General features: G+C 55.8%; 2 long non-coding RNA genes across 2 annotated transcripts; both read right to left on the reverse strand.

Annotated features, from left to right (window-relative positions):
* Nucleotides 1–8217: 8217 nt before the first annotated feature.
* LOC150005533 (uncharacterized) lies at nt 8218–9264 on the reverse strand. The gene is made up of 2 exons (XR_016512328.1): nt 8938–9264; nt 8218–8473 (listed from the first exon to the last, which is right to left on the reverse strand). It is a non-coding gene; the product is annotated as an uncharacterized LOC150005533 (long non-coding RNA).
* Nucleotides 9265–9273: 9 nt separating this feature from the next.
* LOC150005534 (uncharacterized) lies at nt 9274–11584 on the reverse strand. The gene is made up of 3 exons (XR_016512327.1): nt 11211–11584; nt 9727–9807; nt 9274–9452 (listed from the first exon to the last, which is right to left on the reverse strand). It is a non-coding gene; the product is annotated as an uncharacterized LOC150005534 (long non-coding RNA).
* Nucleotides 11585–18916: the final 7332 nt, after the last annotated feature.

The raw sequence follows: 18916 nt of genomic DNA on the forward strand, positions 1-18916 counted from the left end.
ATAGGACGTGATGCAATTCTGGCCCACGAGATGGGGACATCTGCTGGGGAGCCTCCGGGAGGGGAGGTTCTCATTGTTCTGTAAAAGGGGTACGGGGCACAGACGATTCCTCTTCTGTCTCTGCCTTTGTCGTCTGTGTGCAGGGACTGAGAGAAGGCATCCCCCTGGGCACTGTGACAAGAGACATCCTGAGTGCACTGAGCCAGCAGATGAACCAGGCCGGCCGCTGTGACATTTGGGTCCCTCGTTAGGTAACAGAATAAAGCTCCTCGTTGTCTCCAATGTCCTGCTACCCGCAGCAGAAGTACCGCCATGGTGCTGGGGAGCAGGGATGCGTGCGATGAATTGCCTTCTCTCTCTCTCTGGGCACCTGATAGGGCTGCACTTCCTACCTTCTTTGACGTCAGGTGCAAATATTTGGCCAATGAAATGATGGTGTAACTGCTATGTGTCATTTACAGGCCAAAGGTGTCATTTTCCACACTTTCTTTCCCCACCTGAGCCATCAAAGAAATCCGGAGAGAGCCTCCCTCGACTTGGGGTCCCCAGTGACTATGGCAAACAGAGGCTTCAGCAACATTATACACGTGACAGAAGAAACAAAGTAGGTTGTGTGAAACCAATGGGACAGCGGATGCTTGTTACTGCAGCACGGCCTCACCTTTTCTGACTGACACACATTCAAGCAACAGAATAGAAACTTTCGCAGAGAAGTACCCGGGAGGTATGTGAGTCTTGCCACAGAAGGTTAGCCTTTGTGGTATGAAAAGTCTGGTTACTTTCTAGATAATTCGCTCTAAGGCCAGGCGACTGTACAGAGTTCTTTTCCCTCCCACACTGCCTTCAGATTCAGGGCACGTCCATCAACAGAACTGGACAGAGAAGCAATCCTGCTTCTGGGTATACATCTGAAGAAACCCCAAACACTGATTTGAAAGAATATATCCACCCTTATGTTCATTGCAGCATTATTTACAATTGCCAAGATAAGAGAGCTGCCCAAGTGCCCATCAACAGACAAGTGAATGGTGCCCTGGCTGGTGTGCCTCAGTGGATTGAGCACCAGCCTGCGAACCAAAGAGTCGCCAGTTCTATTCCCAGTCAGGGCACAGGCCTGGGTGCGGGCCAGGTCCCCAGTTGGAGGCAAGTGAGAGGGAACCACACATGGATGCTTCTCTCTCTCTCTCTTTCCCCTCCCTACTGCTCTCTCTGAAAATAAATAAAATCTTTAAAAAAGAAGATGTGGCGCATACAAATACATACGATAAAACGTTACTCAGCCACAGAAAAGAATGAAATCTTACCATGTACAGCAACATGGAGGCACCTTGAGGCTCTAATGCTAAGTGAAGTCAGTCAGAGAATTCACTCTAAGGCCAGAAAGACACATGTCGTCCAATGTCACTTACACATGGAAGCTAAAAAACAGAACAGAACAAAACAAAATTCATGGGTCCAGAGAACAGACTGGTGGCTGCCGGAGGGTGTCAATGGGTACAAACTTCCAGTTAGAAAGTAAGTTAAGTCCTGGGGACGTAAGGCACAGCACAGTGTCGATACTTAGTAACACTCTGCTGCGTATTAGAGAGTTGCCGAGAAGAGTAAATCTTAGAAGCTCTTATCACAAGAAAAAGATAGATTCCGTAGCATTGTATGGAGAGGACGGTAACCGAACTTATTGTCACGACCATTTCCCAGAGTCTGCAAATATCGAACCACGTGGTCCACCTGAAACTAACGTGATGGTAACAACTTTGTTACCTTATAGTTTTGGAAGTCTGACATTAAAAATTAGTCTCACTGGGATAGAGCCAAGGTGTTGGCAGCGCTGTGTTCCCTCTGGGATCTCCAGGGGAGACCCCATCTGTTGCTCCGAGTGGCCACCACATTTCCGGGTTCATGGCCCATTTCCATCTCTAAATCCGGCAACGGCATCGCCCCGAGCTCCTGTCTTGCGCTGTGTGCGATTGCCGTGGGATAATCTGGGATCACCTCCCATCCCGGGTCAGCTGATCAGCAACCATAACTCCGTCGCAGCCTGCAGCCCTCTCTGCCACATGACCTGACCCAGTCACAGGGTCCAGGGGTCACTATTTCGCACACCACACTGCTTCTCAGAATTGTGAAAGGCAAATGACTAGTCTGAGTTAGGGGCCAGGACAGTGCTGGGCAGTGAGTAATGCACAAACCACGCTCTCGGCTTCCCAGGAACTCATCCTGTGAAATTACTCATCGAAAGTCAGCATCCTCTGGGAACGCATGGGCCTGCGCAAACGTGCGTTACTTTGAAATTCAGGCAGAATTTGTTTCGCTGTAGCAATGTCCGAGATGACGGCATCTTCTAGTGAAAAGGGTTGCTGCAAACCATCAGCGCCGGCTCTCCAGTTGCACCAGAGCTAACGGAGGCCTGAGTCGGTCAGAGGCAGAACCCCGAGAGGGTCAGCAACTTGCTGATGACCGCACAGCCGGGGAGGGGCAGAGGCAGGATTTGAATGCAGCAGCTCGGCCCCGGTGTGTGCAGGGGAGACAAGACCAAGGGTCATGCACAGCAGACCTGGGCTCTTTGTGACAGCCAAGCCAAGCCTCCGAAGGCCCCGTGCCTCTGCAACACACTGAAGCCCCTGTCCTGCTCTGAGCCCCCAGTGTCCAGAGCTGAGCCACCTGCGCCGCGGACTCCGGGCCGCAGGCAGCGCTGAATCCTTCCGGCCGCTCGTTGTTCTCACAACAGCCCCCCTCAAGCGGCAGCAAACTGAATACCAGCCGCGTGGAGGAGCCGGGGATGGAAGCATATGTCAGAGCCAGAGAGAGGAGTGAGTGGGAGCCTCCTCCGGGAAGGAGCATGCTTCTCCCAGGCAGGGCTGTGTTTTCCAGTGACCCTCGCTTCCTCAGCCGGGAGTCCTCCTGTCACCAGACCAGATGGCCCAGCTAGCCTTTTCTTTCACAGGCTTCGCATAAAACGCAACACCCTCCGAGATTTAACCAAATGCCACCCACTGACAATTCCCTCTGTACCCAGGTGCTCTTGACATTGCAGAATTTGACAGGTACACAATCTGACATTTCCGATGGGGAGGCAGAGGCCGGAATGCGTGTTCAGACATCCATCGGGACTTTCAACAAATACTTCCTGGGCTCTCACCGGGGACGAAGACAAAATAGGATCATTGCTTTACGAGATGCTTGCTCCAAGGGAGAAGCAAGCATGATTGACGGTGTTTATCAGAGGCAATCAGGGAGGCCTTCACGCAAGAGGTGATGCGTCAAACCTACAATGGGAAGGAATAGTAGGTGCTGCCTCAGAATGAGGGGAGGGGCCAGCTATTACAAACACAGGGTTGGGGGGACAACATTTGCAAAAAAGCCTGAAACCTATAAGACACAGCCAGTGTCCCGAGGGGACCAGAGGTGCCAAGCAGCTACAGAGAGGGGCAGACTGCCGGAGCTCGCTGGCCTTAGTGAGAGGCCTGAGGTCTGGACGTTCTCCTGAGGCTCCGGAGGCGTTTCAGGCAGTGGGATGACAGTCAGATCTGCATTTTTTAAAGTGAAATGTATTGGGGTAACACTGGCTAATAACATATACATTTCAGGTGTGTAACGTTGCAGTCTGGCACCTGTACACCCCACAGCGTGCGCACCACTCAGAGCCACGGCTCCTTCCATCACCATGTATCTGACCCCTTTACCTTCTTTGTCCTCCCAGGACCTTTCTGGCTGACCCATCAGTAGCGGAGACAGCGCCGGGCCCTGGAGTCAGGTCCCCGTCTCCCTGGCGGTGCTCTTTGTCACCAGCCTCAGAAGGTGCGCCCGGGCCTCACCTTTTGTGTTTGGGGAGCCAGTCCCACGTGCACCCATCTCCCTCTGGGCTCGGCGGGGGAATGGTGTGGGCTGGGGCAGTGGGCGCACGGTGGGGGGCAGAGCCTGCCTGGCCCTTTCCTCTCCGGCTGTGGGTCCTGGGGAAGTTAGTGAACATCTTCAGGCCTGGGTTTCTCATCTGTAAATTGATAAACAAACAGCCCACCTCAGATCATTGTTGTGACAATTTTCGAAGGACAAGGCACGTCATGTGTTTAACCTAAAATCAATACTCAGTCACTAGGAATGCTTTTAATTGGAACGCCCCCCTCTGAGGGGCCAAGATTCTTGCTGGGGTTTCTTGTGCGCCCTTTCTAAGGTCTTCCAAGCTGGAAGTGGGCGCTGCTTCTTGTTTTTCCAATGGGCCTCCTTTATTTGGGGGAAGGCTGGTCCCTGCCTGCTGCAGGGAGGAGCGTCTAACCCAGGTCCCCAGGTCTGGCCACTCACAGGGCTCCATCCCCACCGAGGGGCAGGTCAGGGGCTCACAGGGGGCCACCCTTAGTCCTGGCCTGGGGTCCAGCTACAGATACTGCGAGCAGGAGTGGCTGAGTCTGCTGGCTCCCTGGTTCACCGAGAAAAGAGCCGGGGACGAGAAACAGAGAGAGAGCTGCGGGCAGCGCTGAGGCTCCGGTGTGGCCCCGAGGCCCTGGGTGTCAGCTGTTTTTTATCAATTCTGCGAACCACGACCACAGCCCTGCAAGTTTCTCGGGTCACTAACTTCCCGCCTTGATTTAGCCGCGTTGAGGGGAGGGTTGACACTTGACACCGAAAGGATTGTGACAAACTGCACATCTGTCAGGGTCACAGGCAATTCTGAATCATTTACTGAGAGCCCCAAAGCTGAAAGAGGCCTTAAAAGGTCATCCAGGACAGTGGCTTAAAAAAAACCAACGCGTTGGTTTTGAGCAGCCAGATCTTCTTTCCGAATCTTCAGGGACCCAGCTGTGAAAAAACAGAGAGGAGAGGAAGTGCTGGTGTAGAGCTGTGCGAGTGTGGGAGACCCTCGGCCCTGCCCAGCCCCCCAGGTCCTCCCGCCCGCCCTGCGCCTGTGAGCGGAGGGGCTGGCCCGGCCTCTGTGCCAGGAATCACCGGCACCGCAGCGCCTTTGACACCTGCTCAGCACACGCCCACAAGGGGCAGCTGACAAAGCCTCGGGGCTGTCTGCTTCCTTCTGCAGGCTTCTCGGAGGGCCCCGCAGTTCCTCACGGGCCTCCTGCTAACGCTCACCCGGGGGTCCGAGTGCTCCGGGCTGCGACAGAGCTCACCAAGTAGGCCTTTCCCACGGCAGCCCTTCCCGAAGACAGTTCTGTTGTCCCGCTTGGCTCCCGGCTTACGCATCCTCAGTTCGTCGTAGGACCTCTTGTCTGGCGGGTCAGAGGCCTACAGCAGGCAGACCTCTGCACGAGACGTGATTTAAGGAGAGACATCAAGACAGGGCTGAGGGGTAGAGCAAGTGTCTACTTAACACACACGCGCAGGTTTATGGTGGCCCCGTTCCTTCCTGTGTGTGGCATTTCCTTGTGCCGGGCACAACGCTTCTCCTGCCCTTTCAGCTTTCACTGCTCACCGTGGATTTAGGGATTCTTTGTATCCCCGTTTCAAAGATGAGGCGCCGCAGAGTTCACGTAGCTGGCTCAAGTTCAAGAGCTCCTACGGAGTAGAACTGGGACTTGAAGTCGGAGCTCCCCCAGCCCCCCAGCTGAGCTGAGCTGTGCTGTGCTCCTACTGGACGGGGCTCTCTTGGCTGCTGACCCTCCAGCCCTGGAGGAAATGGAGCGCAGCCCCAACACAGGTGACCCTCCGCAGACCTTGTATCCCTGGATCGCGACACAAGCAGACTCCCCCGCCCTTGGCATGTAAGCCTTGGAGAAACTTCTCATCCAATATCCGCTGGTCATGGCGTGTTAGAGGTCATTCCATCTGTTATCTGAGCGAGCAGTCCAGGAAGGTGAGGGTCTCTGGGGCTGGAATGATGTGGCCGACTGTCCACGTGACCAAATTGATTGCAGTTGACCAGCCTCCCCTTTCTTCTGCCTGGAGACCCCGTCCGCGTCTTCCACCCCGGACCCCACTGCTGGGTGCCACTGTGCCCAAGGAAGGGAACTTGCGGAGCAAGGAGGTGAAGGAATCGCTCAGCCTGCCTTGCGGCCTGCGGTACCCCCAGACAGGGACTGGGCCTGTGGCTGGCTTTATGCTTCGGGGTCCCGTCAGGGTTCCATGGCTGCGTCTGACGGTCCCTTAAACGCGCCGGGTGTGCGCCATGGCCCGCACCACAGCAATGACACCCGCGAGGACTTTTGTGGAGCAGTTGCCGGGCAAGGGCGTGCACGTCATCAGAGCACGCCTCCCGAGCAGGCAGTGCGATGTCACTGTCACAGACGTGGTCGTGGGGGTCTGGGCACACTGGGGACATGTTGAAGCTTCTTGCCCACGGTCGTTCCCTGGTAGGTGGCGTGGCTCGCGGCTGAACCCCCGCAGCCCAGGTGGCCTGATACGTTAGGTGAAAAAAGCCGATCTCAGAACCGCATAGTATACGACTCAGCAAGGAAAGGAGCAAACGTACCCGCAATGAGGATGCGGCTCCCACAACTATGCCGAGCGACAGAAGCTGGTGCCAGCGTCCATGCTGGGTCATTTCACTGGCACGATACATTCAGTTGACAAAATTGTAGAAAATGCCAACTGACAGTGACAGAAAGCAGATCGGCGGTGCCCGGTGGCGGCGCGGGGCAGGGGGGCCAGAAAGCTTCAGCCACCTGGGGGCTGGCGGGCTTCACTCTCTTGATGGAGATAGTGGCGTCAGGTGTGTACGAACGTCAACACTCCCCAAACTATACGTACACTTTAAATATGTGTAGTTAAGTTCAATTACATCTCAGTGAAGCTTAAAGAGCAGTATTAGGCAACATTCTGGTTTGATTTGTTTTAAAATTAAAACATATGTGTCCAGATGTGTGCATCTTTGTGTATATAGATATATTTATATGTGACTTTACAAGACTCACAAGCCCGGTGTGACCTGCGCCCGGACGCCTTGCTCACTGGGCCGCAGAGGGTCACGTTCACCGCCCCAACGGCCGCCTGCACTCCCCACCTTCTGGCTCTCCGTTGCCCTTGACCCCCTCTGCTGGGATGGCCTCACCTGCCCAGCGCTCTGCAGGTAACTCCTCTCAACACGTTAAACTAATGATGTCCCCTGACCCTTCAGACCAAAGCCTCCCCTCTGACACCTGGAACTGTAGTAATTTAATACCTTTTCTCTGCTGTTATCTAGTAAGTTCCACGAAGGCACCTGACTGTCTGTCTCTTGTTCATAGAGGATCCCTACTATGTAGCACCAAGCCTGGCACGTAGTAGGTTTTCGCTAGATCTGTGTTTGAATATATGACCAAATGGTATTTAAAAATCCTCATGAATAAGTAACTAACTCATACGAACATGTCATTAAGAAAAAAGTACACATGATTAATATTCTCTAATATGCAGCCAGCATCATGTTAAGAATGATTATTAAAGTAGCATGTCACATAGCAGTTGGTAATATAGCAACTTAGGGTCACTCAGACCTGGTCCCATCAATTGCTGGCTAAGTTTTCTTCTCCACATGGGGGGACAGGGATATTCCATAATTGTTATGACATTTTAATCAGATATGTAGCATTGCCCCTCAGACCAACTGAATATCGTCTGTCAGCCAAGGGGCCGGTCCTGCAAAGGGTCAGCACCCGACAGAGGGTACCTGCTGAGGGGTTGTCTGTGCCTTAGATGCAGAAGTGACTGAAGGCCCCTTCCCGCCACCCCCCCCCAGGTGTGTGTGTCCAGGTTTTTCTGGAGTTCCTGGGGGCCTGTGCTCTCCAAGCCGCCGGCCCAGTCCTGTTCCCACGTCTTACCTCCACTGCATCTCCCCTCAGGCAGCCGATCACGGTGTCTGCTCCGCTCCAAGACCGGTGGAAGGCGCCTCCAGTGCCGGAACCCCACCCCACCCCCTCCACAAACGCCCCCTCCTGACAGAGGTGCCCCTGCATGCACGGCTCCCTTTCTCTCCCTCACGTCTTCTGCTCCTGTTTCCCGAGACTCCGCTGCCACGGAGCTGTGCCTGTCCCGCAGGAATATGGAGCTCTCCTCCTTGGATGAGGCAAAGCGCTTTACCTCCTCTGCCTGGCCCGCCCCGGCCACGCGGGGCTGCCCACTTTGGTGCGCAGCGCCCAGCCAAAGACAGGGCCCCTAACCTGGATCCTGCCTCCTTTACCTCAGAGCTTGGAAGACGTGCTGTGTCTGGCCGAGCCCAAGATACTTGTTTGACTGTGTATTTAATCTTATTTTCTTCCTGACATTTAAAAAAAGGGACACATTTCACAGAAAATCCTGGTTTCAGTCTTCTTTCCAAAAACAATGGGAAGATTTGACAACCAGGGGTCCTCAATCGGACGTGGCAGCAATGAACTGGGTGGCACTGGGGTGGCGCCGGGGTCACGCAGAGGCTGTCCCTCAGCTGGGCAAGGTGGCTCTGCTTCCCCAGCAGCCACCAGGCTCCGGCCAGCGTGACTCATCTGGCCTCTGGAAGCTTCTGACTTTGTAATCCCTTCTCTGGCAGAGGTTTTACGTCAGTCTTTCTTCCCTTCTGTAAGTGGAAAGACCCAGCGCAGACATTCATTTTCCACTGATGTCAATTTCACTTCCACCCCAAATTAGACGGCAGAAGCAGCTACATACAATTGGGTTTCAGGCAGTTTCCACCCCAATGCAAAAATGTTACAGGATGTATTTAGAATTCTTCCCCCTCTCAAAGCAAAGGTTTTTTTCATGACAACTAAAATTCCCATTATTTACCCACCTATAACCCTGTGCTTTGAGATTTGACGATGATTCCAGCTGATCCCAGAGCTGGAGCCGAGGACGTATAATTCTATTTTATAAGTAGCTTTCAGCAATGCAGCCCCTGGCGCATCTGAGTCAATGCTAACTGAATTGCTCTCGACTGTTCCGGGCTCAATGCACATTTGTGGAGGCAGCTCACTCCACGTGCTCCTCAGCCCTGACACCTGCCTTTCCTGCCAGCCTCTCCCAATTGACTGATTAGCTGACCTTCGATTTCTCCCAAGGGGCTTTAGCCTCGAGCAGAGCGGAGCTGGTCTTCACTGTGTCAACTTCCTCCCTGTCTGCCCACACGGACAGCCATCTGGTTTGCTGTCACTGGAGGGGTAGCACCCCGGGAAGGGCTGAGCAAACCCTAGAGCAGCGTTCTCACCTTGTGTCCCCCCTGCACCCCCCCAACTTGGGAACTTGTTACATGGAGATCCTCAGCCCCATCCCCGGAATCCAAATCTGCCTTTTAACAAGATCCCCAGTTGATGGATAGATCAAGAAAACAAGTCCATCTCTTTAGTGAAAAGGACTGTGGAGTAAAAAAGAAACGAGTGATGTCGCCGTGGGGAGGAAGGGCCGTACTTGCCCCACAGCCCTGCTCCCCAGGGTCTGGTCCTTCAGGTCGGTCGGGGGCCCAGTGAGCTTGCTCAGGTGAGTTGTATCGAGCAACCTTTGCCACAGCGCCTTTCAAAACTTGTCAGTTCACTGTGACAATAAACAGCGCGCACGAACCCCTGTTTTATGAAAGGAGGACGTTCTTGCAGGCCTCGTCAACCGCCGCCCGATCCCAGGACCCTGACCCCCCCACCTGCCTCTGCGCTCCGTCTGCGGCCGCCTGCGCCCACGTGGCCTCTGGAAAAGGCCCCTGCGCGCCAGGGAAGTGGCCCAAAGAGCTGATATCCTCCTAGCATTGCTATGGAAACGGTTTTGACTTGGCGTCCCCCCTGCAAGTGGGGGCGTCGGGACCCCAGTGAGAAGGGAGGCAGCCCAGGGACAGGAGTCGCTCACGCTCAGCTGCACGGAGGTCGGTCCTGGAGCGGCCGCGGGGCCGCGGACAGGTCCCTTCCACTCCGGGGGCCGGGGGCTGGTCTGTTTTGGGAGGAGGGCGATCTCTAGGTTTCCAGCCGACACCCCCATCCCGTCCTCCCACCCCCCAATACCGCCCCCGCCCCATACTGCCCCCCCGCCCCATCCAGCCCCCCTCGCCCCATCCAGCCCCCCCTAATTCCAGGGAGGTCCCCGCGGGAACCCGGCGCAGCTCCGCCGTCGCCCAGCAGAGGGCGATGGAGACAAGCCCTGGCCGCCCCCACCCCGGCCCTCGCCTAGGCACACGGGTCCCTCGTGATCGCGGTGGCTCCGTGGCCCCAGCCGGCAGCGTGGGACGCCCGGCGGCCCTTCCCGCGGACCCGGGCGCGGTCAGGCTGGGACGCCCAGACACTCCCCGCAAGTCTGGAGGATCCGCGGGACGTGGGGGGTGGCAGTTGCGCGTGTTTTCCCCGCCGGGCCTTGCGGCGAGGACCCACCCGGGAGCTGCGGAACCGCCCAAGCGCGCGCGCCCGCCCTTCCGCGCGATGTCACCTCCTTCCCAGAAGAATCGCCCCGCGGGGACCTCGCTGCGCGGGGGCGGGGGCTTTTGGTGGCGCAGGCTGACACCTCCGTTGTTGTCATGGAGACGACAGCATCCTGGCAGCCGAGGGGAGGCCAGCCCACGCCCAGAAGTGACCGGGGCTCAGCCCACTCGCCACTGCTGCTGCGGCCCCTGTCTGTCGCGGGTCCTCTCCTGGGGGCGCCCTGCTGGGCCGCCTGCCTGGCAGGACAAGCTCAGCAAGACCTCCGTGGCTGCCACACTCTCAGGGAAGTGGCGTCTGTCTGAGCCACCGGGAAAGCTTATACTGAGCACCTGGAATGTGCCAGGCAAAGGAAGAGGGAGCCCTGGCTGGTGCGGAGCCGTGGATTGAGCCCGGGCCTGTGAACCAAAGGGTCGCGGGTTCGATTCCCAGTCAGGGCACGTGCCTGGGTTGTGGGCCAGGTCCCCAGTTGGGGGCGCACGAGAGGCAACCACACATTGGTGTTTCTCCCCTTCTCTTCCTCCCTTTCCCTCTTTCTAAAATTAAATAAATAAAATCTTAAAAAAAAAAAAGACAGAGGGGTGACGAGAATAGTCCATCCCACTGGCGTTGAGCCCTCACTGCAAGGCTCCCATGGAATCTTCTCTATAAGCTTGGGAGGTAGGTCCCATCCTGTTTGTCAGAGCAGGGCAGCTGGCCAGGAAGCAAAACCAGACCTGGTCCTACATGGCAGTTCCTGCCCTGAGACCACGCATTTAATCTTTAATTATCTGTTAATAATTGAGACGATCAGGGCAAAAATAACCCTAAAGAAGGAAGGAGGAACACACCCTAACACAAAGGCAGCTGGCACGGCCTGAGCGCCCGCCGCGGGCCAGGCACTGTGCTAGACCCTCTACAGCCGTCCCGGTCCTTGATATTCACAACAGCTCTCTGAGGTCGGGTCTATTACTTCGGTCCCACTCCGCCGATAAGGAAACGGAGGCAAAAGAGGGGAGGCCCTTGTCCACGTCCCACTGCTGGTAGACGAATACTTAGTCACGAACGGGAGTGTGTCCTGGTCATCCCAGGCGTCCCGTTCGGTGGCACTCTGCTTTGGAGAGACTGAAGAGAAGGCGGTGTGTACAAACACCCCCGAAAGCCCGTTTATGCAGACCATTTCCATCTAAAAAGTGTTATAATTTGAAAGCAGGCTAGGGAAGGGCTCCTTTGATCTCCCCGGGACACAGTAGAAACAAGGTGAGGACACTGTTATAGGACGTTTTAGAGTTAAAAAGCAGTCCCCTACCTGGGATCTACTGTCATCTTCACAGCACCCTTGACAAGGAGTGGGGACTGATCGTCTTAGTCCAAGGACAGGGGAAGCTTTGCACAGGAGACTTTTTAACTATCAAATGAACCAGATGTCTTTAAGGACCCAAGAGTCAACCACCCACCATAGCCCAGAGGGGAACCCAGCCAATGTCCCCCCCAAGGAAGAACAGATCCAAAATGCAACATGGCCTACATACGCGTGGAAGACGATCAGCCTCAGAAAGGAAGGCCGTTCTGACACCTGCAATGACACGGATGAACCGTGAAGACACCACTAAGTGAGATAAGCCGGTCACGAGAGGACAAACGTTGTCTGATTCCATGTATCCGAGGTACCTAGGGCAGATGCATGTGTGAAGACAAAGCAGAACCGAAGTTTCTAGGGGGTGGGGGAGGAAGGAGAGGGGGAGTGAGTGTTTAATGGAGCCAGAGTTTCTGTTTGGGATGCTGAGCAAGTTCTGGAGGCCACGCTGGTGACGGTCGCACAGTGTTGTGCCTGCATTCCATGCCACCGAACTGTGCCCTTCAGGATGGTTAAAATGATACATTTCAGTGTTTTGTATATTTTGCCCCAGTGAAAAAATGTTGAAAAAATAAAGAGGAAACTGCTTCAGCTCTCTCCCTTCTGATTCCACTTTTCCTGTCGGAGGGGGCTTCTCAGGGGTTCATAAAGGCAGGAGCCACCGTCATGTCAGTCCCGTTTCTCAGTTTTGCAGGGGTTGCTGCCTCTAATTGAAAGCAAGAAAACGTCACTCCTTTAAAAATAGCTCACAATCTTGTTTTCGCTAAATGCAGGAGCCTGGTATTCCCCTCAGGTATTCCAGATGAGCAAGATCTGGCCGGGAGCAGAGAGAAGAGGGAGTGAGTCACTGGCGTGGCAGGTGAGGTCATCATGGGGTGACCGGCTTTGCAGAGGGAGCGCTCCACCACCACACGGCTCGCATCTTCTGTCTCGAGGGCAGCCAGGTCACCATCGGTCAGCTCAGCTGAAAGTCTCACGGCTCTGGTGTGATGTGCAGTGGGAGACATTCCTCTGTATGACTCAGTGACTCAACATCCCCACAGAGTGGCTCACGAAGCCTCCGGCCACCAGAGCAGCTCTGAGGTCGCGACGCTGGGTGGCTAGGCCGTGGTCTAGCAGCCAGGGATGGAAGCCATCCAGCCTTGGGCGAGGAGAGAGCATTTTTTCTGTTGGAATGCTAACTATCTAAGACATGATGGAATGGATCCACTTATCTTGATGATCGAGATTAAGACAACCTAAGAGTGGCACTCAGAAGGGGACAGCAAATATTTGCTGAGTGATTCCTACTCTGGAGGCTGTCAACGGCCAGAGCAATCCCCAGCTCTGCAGAGACAAATGTACGTTCTTGCTTAGGTTTCCCCAGCTCTGGTTTTCTCCAAGGGGCACCGGAAATGGAGCCAGACCTACGTTCATGGAACTGACACAGGTTTCACGCGGTCAGGACAGCTCTGGTTGAGGCAAAGAACCATGATGTGTATGCAGGTAGCTAGGTTATTAATAAGTGGTCATGGGCGGGACTTCCTTGAGCACGTCTGTACACTCATTTAGCAACTATTAACCGAGGTACCGTAGATACAAGATGAAAGAGAGCAAGAAAGAGAAAGTTCTTGATTTGTTTGTTTTGCCTTTCTCCGCTTCAGTGTCTATATACTGTTGAGTCAGGCTGCTTTGGTTTAAGGTCCATGAACCTTAGCAGCAGACAAGCCTGGCCTTCTTAGTCAACCAGGTACTCTTGAGTGCTACGGACAGAAACTGTTTTTAAATCAGCTGGAGGGAGAGAAATTCAGGGGACGGCTTCAGGCATAGCTGTATCCGGCGCCCACATGACGGGTGGTAGGGACCTGTTGTTCTATAGTTCTTAGCTCTGCCTTCATAGGCCCACGAGGGCCAAGAATCTTGCCAGGAGCACTGGGCTTACATTCCAGCAGCATAACCACCTCACTTGAAAGAAATCTTCTTTCTCAGCAAAAAAAAAAAAAAAAAAAAAATCTCCCAGGCTGAGAGAGAAAGAAAGGCTGTTTCCTGAGTCAAAGGGAATGGTTGCTGGGCACGCGAGGACAATCGGTGTCTGCTCCCGGCGCAGAAGAGTGCGCCTGCAGGAGAGGGTCTCCAGTCCAGGAGCCACTGGCCTGGCCTGGCCTGGCGGTGCGTCAGCCTGGCGCGCGGAAATGTGTCTCCGGCCTCAGCAGACCCGAGTCCACCCGCGGGCTCCTTTTGCGCTGCGTGGCCTCCAGCAGTCGCTCCAGAGGAGTCGTGCTGAAAATGCCATGGTCGGAGCAGGAGGCTGTGCCCGGCACGACGCGTATTCTCTCCTGCACTTGACGGCTCACCCTGCCGTCACTGACCCGTCCTATAGGGGAGGCAGCGGAGGGCTGGAGGGGGTTAAGTGGCCTATCGCAGGTCACTAAGCTAGCAAGTGGCACTCCAGCCCAGGGCCCTCTGACAGGCCCCGGGCTTCAGTCACCCTCCTAAACGTGACGGTCTCCCCCAGAGGCACCCCCCGCGTGAACCCCAATGCAGCACTCTAGCTGTGCCCCAGGAACGGGCCGCAGGAGAACGGGATTCCCTTCAGCCCTCCGGTGCCTCCAAGCCCACCTGTCGCCATGACCGTCACCATTCACAGCTTGCACGTGGTGCTGGGGCCTTAACCTGAGCCCCTCTGTGGCACCCTGGTCTCACACAGTTTCGGCCTGGGCCTCTCCTGACCTCTCTGCCAACCCCTCCCGCCTGCCCGGGGTGCTGGCCCAGGGGCCTGATGAAAGGGAAAGGAAGCGAGCCCAGGGGAAGGCTGCCTGGGCGTTTTGAGATAAGCACCTTTAATTTGGACGTGTTGTGACTAGCAAGGAGCTGAGTTCACGTGCAGCCGCTGCGGCGGGGAGGGCTGGGCCTCCCCCGGATCGGGGGCTGGGGGCAGGGCCGGCCCTGGGCAGATGCAGAGTGAGACCTAGAAGGTGGCCTTTCTGAGCAAGGACAGGTGGGGAGGGAGGGGCGGGAGCTTGGAAAAGCTCCTTAATAACCATTGTATGATGTTCTGGCCTTGGGGACAGAAGTCCACCTAGGTGACAGAGCTAAGAGGGCTTTGTCCCTGCCCACCTGCACACACACACTCCCCCGTGACAGCTGCTGAGTGTGAGTGCGTCAGTGGCTGGGCACACACCACCCCCTGTTTGGAGTGAGGGCCTCTGCAGGCACAAGCCGCTCAGGCGCCCCGTGACGCCCCCCCACCCCCACCCCACCAATGGGCCCTGCAGTCAGGTGGGGTCTTCCCTCTCCAGCCGCTTACCTGGCAGCAGAAACTGCGTCCCACACACCCCTCCCCAACCTGGGGGGAGGACGCTCTGCAAGTCCAGGGAGCTGAGCAGAGAGTTAGGTGCCCGGGGGGAGCTTGTACTTAAATTCCCCCCAACCCGGAGAAGGAGCATGAATAATCCCAGTCCGCGCACGGGGAGGCTGGGACTCGGGCTCGCTAACAGGAAGATGCATGTCATTTTACCGACTTCCACCAGTAAATGCCTGCCAGCTGGGCTCCGTGACTTCCCCCCAGCGCGTCTCAGATTAATACCTGGGAAGCTGTTAAACCGTAGCCTGGAAGCAGCAGGTCTGGGAGGGGCCTGAGCCGGCATGGCTGACCATTCCGGGGTGCGGGGCTGTGCCCCGCTGGGACCACACTGAATAGCCAGGCTCCAGTTTCCGGTCGCTCCTGGGGAGCAGGGAGCAGTCCACTGGCGTTCACCGCTGGGGCCTCCGGGACGCGCTGCCGAGTATAAGATGCGCACAGGTTTGGAAGACCTAGTGAAATAAGATGCCGTAAATATCTCTTTAATGACTTCTTGTATTAATTGCATGTGGAAGTGAAAATATTTTAGATATATGGGTTAAATTAAAATATCTTAAAATATATTTAAAAATTTAATACATAAAAAAATTTAAAAAGACAATATATAGTTTATTTTAAAAAATAGTAAAATTTATTTCACCGGCATCTTTTTACTTTTTAACCTGAGTGCTAGAAAATTACACTGTGTGTATGCCCTGCACTGTCTGTTCACTGAATAGCTCTGGCTTAGAGTGATGGGTCTCAACCAGGTGGGGGCAATTTTGCCCCCCAGGGGATATTTGGCAAGGTCTGGAGACATTTCAAGATGTCATTACTAAGCGGGTGGCTGCTGGCATCTAACGGGTGGAGGCCAGAGATGCTGCCACACATCCTGAGATCCAGAGGACCGCCCCTCACCGCCAAGATGACCCAGCCCCCAAATGCCCGATAGCGCCAGGGTTGCAAAATGCTGGTCTAGAATCATGCCCACAGTCTCCGAAATGATCTCATTACTCGTCCATTGTCTTTGCCCCTCTCCGAGAACCTGAGCCTCAGGAGACCAGGGACGTCACCTGCCCGTGGCTCCTAGGGCAGTGGCTGGCATGAGGCAGGCACACTTTCTGTTGTCACCTTGTGTGGCTCTAACATTCTGCACCAGCCAAGTGGTTTGGATTTATCCACGCAGATTAGCACAGGTCCACCCGCCGTGGACGCCAAGTAAGGCAGTGAGACCACTCTGCCCAGAAGACAGGCTGGGACAAGTCAGCCTCTGAATGTCTCGGCTGGTTAACCCCGGTGGCCGCACATGACTCACCACCCAGAGCGCCGGCGTCAACCGGGGGAGCAGTGATGGGAACGGCCTCTGAAGGGCTTGTCTGTCCCTGCGGCTTGCCGGCCCCGCCCGTCCAGACTACTTTGCTTTCCAGTGACTTTAGTTACCACCCGGCGGTGGCTTCCCAGGGCGGAAGCCCTGACCGAGGGTTTCCCAGGAAGCACCATCTCTCAGCCCTCTCCCTTCGCAAGAAGCTTGTGGGTGGGGAAGGCGAGGCCAAAGGGACAAGTTGGGTCCACCCAGGGTGTGCAAGGGAGAGGGATGGGGCAGATTAATGTCTCTTGTTCAGATAGCTCCTTAATCTTCAGGAGAAAGTCTTGAAAGCCGGTGTTCTGGGCCTTCTCCCTTCCCACGGTCACTCCCTGGGGTGCGGCCCGGGAACTCTGCTGTGTGACCTTGGGTAAGGAGGGGAAGTGCTCTGGGCCTCAATTTCCTCTTCTCTGCGATGGGCGAAGGGAAGGGGATCTTTAAGCCTGTGCTTCCCTCTCCTGACAAGAACAGCCCAAGCTCCTTAGCGGGGCCAGGATTTCCCCTTGCCACGTCCCTGCCTCGTGGCCGGCAATCCCGTGTCTTGCCCTGCGTCGGGAGCACATCCCAAGCTCCAGTGGCGATGGGCTGCCTTTGTTTTGCTGGTGTGCCTTGCCCTCGATGACTCTGAAGTCCCTGGATGTGCCATGCTGCAAAGCACATGCGGAGGGTCCCCTCACCTGCGTGGACTGTGTGTCCTTGGGCAAGTTCCTCACCCTCTCTGTGCCTCAGTCTCCTGGACAAGATGATGTCTAGGGTGATTGTGCTGCTGAGATGACATGATGCTGGTAGGGATTCCCAGCAAGGCCCCGCACCTGGAAAGCAACGAGGGAAAAGTCCCTGCTGCTGTGTTATTGTTTCTGGAAACTGTTCCCTCCCATCTCTCAGGAATCAGCTCAGCTGTCACCCTCTTTCAAGAAGCCTTCCCTGATCCCCACCCGCCGGCTGAGGTAGCCGCCCCCCCGCTGGGTTCTGACTCACCCTGGACTCGCTTCAGTTACCACCTTTATCACAGGTGTGGTCACTACCTGTTTGCTTGTCTTGTCACTTCCGCTAGCCAGGAGGTTGGGGACGGGCCTCCAGCTGGCCTACAGGACAGTTGGGGACCACTTTTAATGGGAATGCTGAACTTTGGAAATAGAATGAATCACTGAAAAAAAAAAAAATCATGTCTACGAAAAACTCTAAAAAACAAAGTCCACCGAAACAATAGGATGATTTCACATAAAAGCGGGGATTTCCAGCTCTTTTTGGAAAATCCGAAACTGCCATCACAAGCCGACAGGCCACCTACACCTGCGGAGGTGTTGCCCCTGGGCGGGCACGTGCCGAGCTGAGGCTGGCCCAGCCCGGCCGGGCCGCCAGCTCACACCCTCTGCCGAGCAAAGAGCTGATGGTAGGAGTCTACCGTCCAAATCGGGACACCTAGCGACGCAGCCACCGGACAGCCCTGTGGGTGGCGGGGTCTCGGCCCCTTTAGGGCCCCTGCCACACCCTCCCTCCCACGGGCGTGCCGCAGAGGGAATGATAGCCGCCCTGGCCTGTCCTGAGCTTTGCTTGACGTGTTCACTCCTGCGGACTTCCCAGGAACCCGGCGAGGCAGGACTGTTGCCCTCGTTGGCTGATGAGGACACTGAGGCATGACACCTTAGTGACCTGTCTCACCCACACCGCTGGGAGGAGGGGACCAAGACGGGCTGGGTCTACAAGCCTGGGTGTTGGCCAAATCAGGAATTAAGATCCTTCCTGCCTCTAAAAATCTCCGGTTCTTTCTTTTTCTTTAAAAAAAATTTTTTATTCCTTCTCCGTGTTATTTTCTCTCCTTTCTCTGCCCTGTCTGTCCCTGCTTTGATCCCGTCCTTCCCTGACTGTCACATGTCCTTTGCTCTTCCCCTTGCCCCCTCCCCACCACTGTGTCCTTCTCGTCCCGTGCCGTCTGTCTCTCCCCACTGCGGCTCCGTCCCCAGCGTTCCTCGTCTGCCTTCCTCAGGCCCCCGATGTTCTTCTCTTCCACTCCTGCCTCCTGTCTCCCCGGTGTCTCGTGCCTTCTTACCCACCACGACTAAGCAAACGCTTCTGTGGTGAAGAGAAGGCTTTCAGTAACGCCTGGTGGCCTGGGCTTGCGGAGACCCGCCGGCCGGGCGCTGTGCCTGCCCACACGTGGGTGGGAGGTCTGCAGGCAGAGTCCCCCGCTCCCGCACGCTCCCGCGGGGACAGCCAGCCGGCCTGCCGCTGGGTGCGTCTGGCGGACAGGCCTGCAGAGGGGGAAACTGCGCCCAGGCCTCCCTGGACGGGAAACGGACAGGTGCGCGGGACACACAGAATGTCCTGTTTGGCCAGAGGAAGGTCACCGTTTGTTTTCCGGCAAAGCAATCCCTCAACGCACGTGACTGAAGCACACAAAACCCGTGTGGTGCTCAGGGAGAAGGTGGTGTTGGAATATTACTTTGAAGCTGAAGGAAAAGGCAGCTGTTCCTAACAAAGAAACAAGGAGGGCCCTGGCTGGTGGGGCTCAGTGGATTGAGTGCCGGCCTGCGGACCCAAGTGTCGCAGGTTCGAGTCCCAGTCAGGGAGCATGCATGGGTTGCAGGCCGGGTCCTCAGCTGGGGGTGCAC

The sequence above is a fragment of the Furipterus horrens genome, unplaced genomic scaffold (genome assembly GCF_987537825.1).
Source record: "Furipterus horrens unplaced genomic scaffold, mFurHor1.1.pri manual_scaffold_7, whole genome shotgun sequence".
Taxonomy (NCBI): Eukaryota; Metazoa; Chordata; class Mammalia; order Chiroptera; family Furipteridae; genus Furipterus; species Furipterus horrens.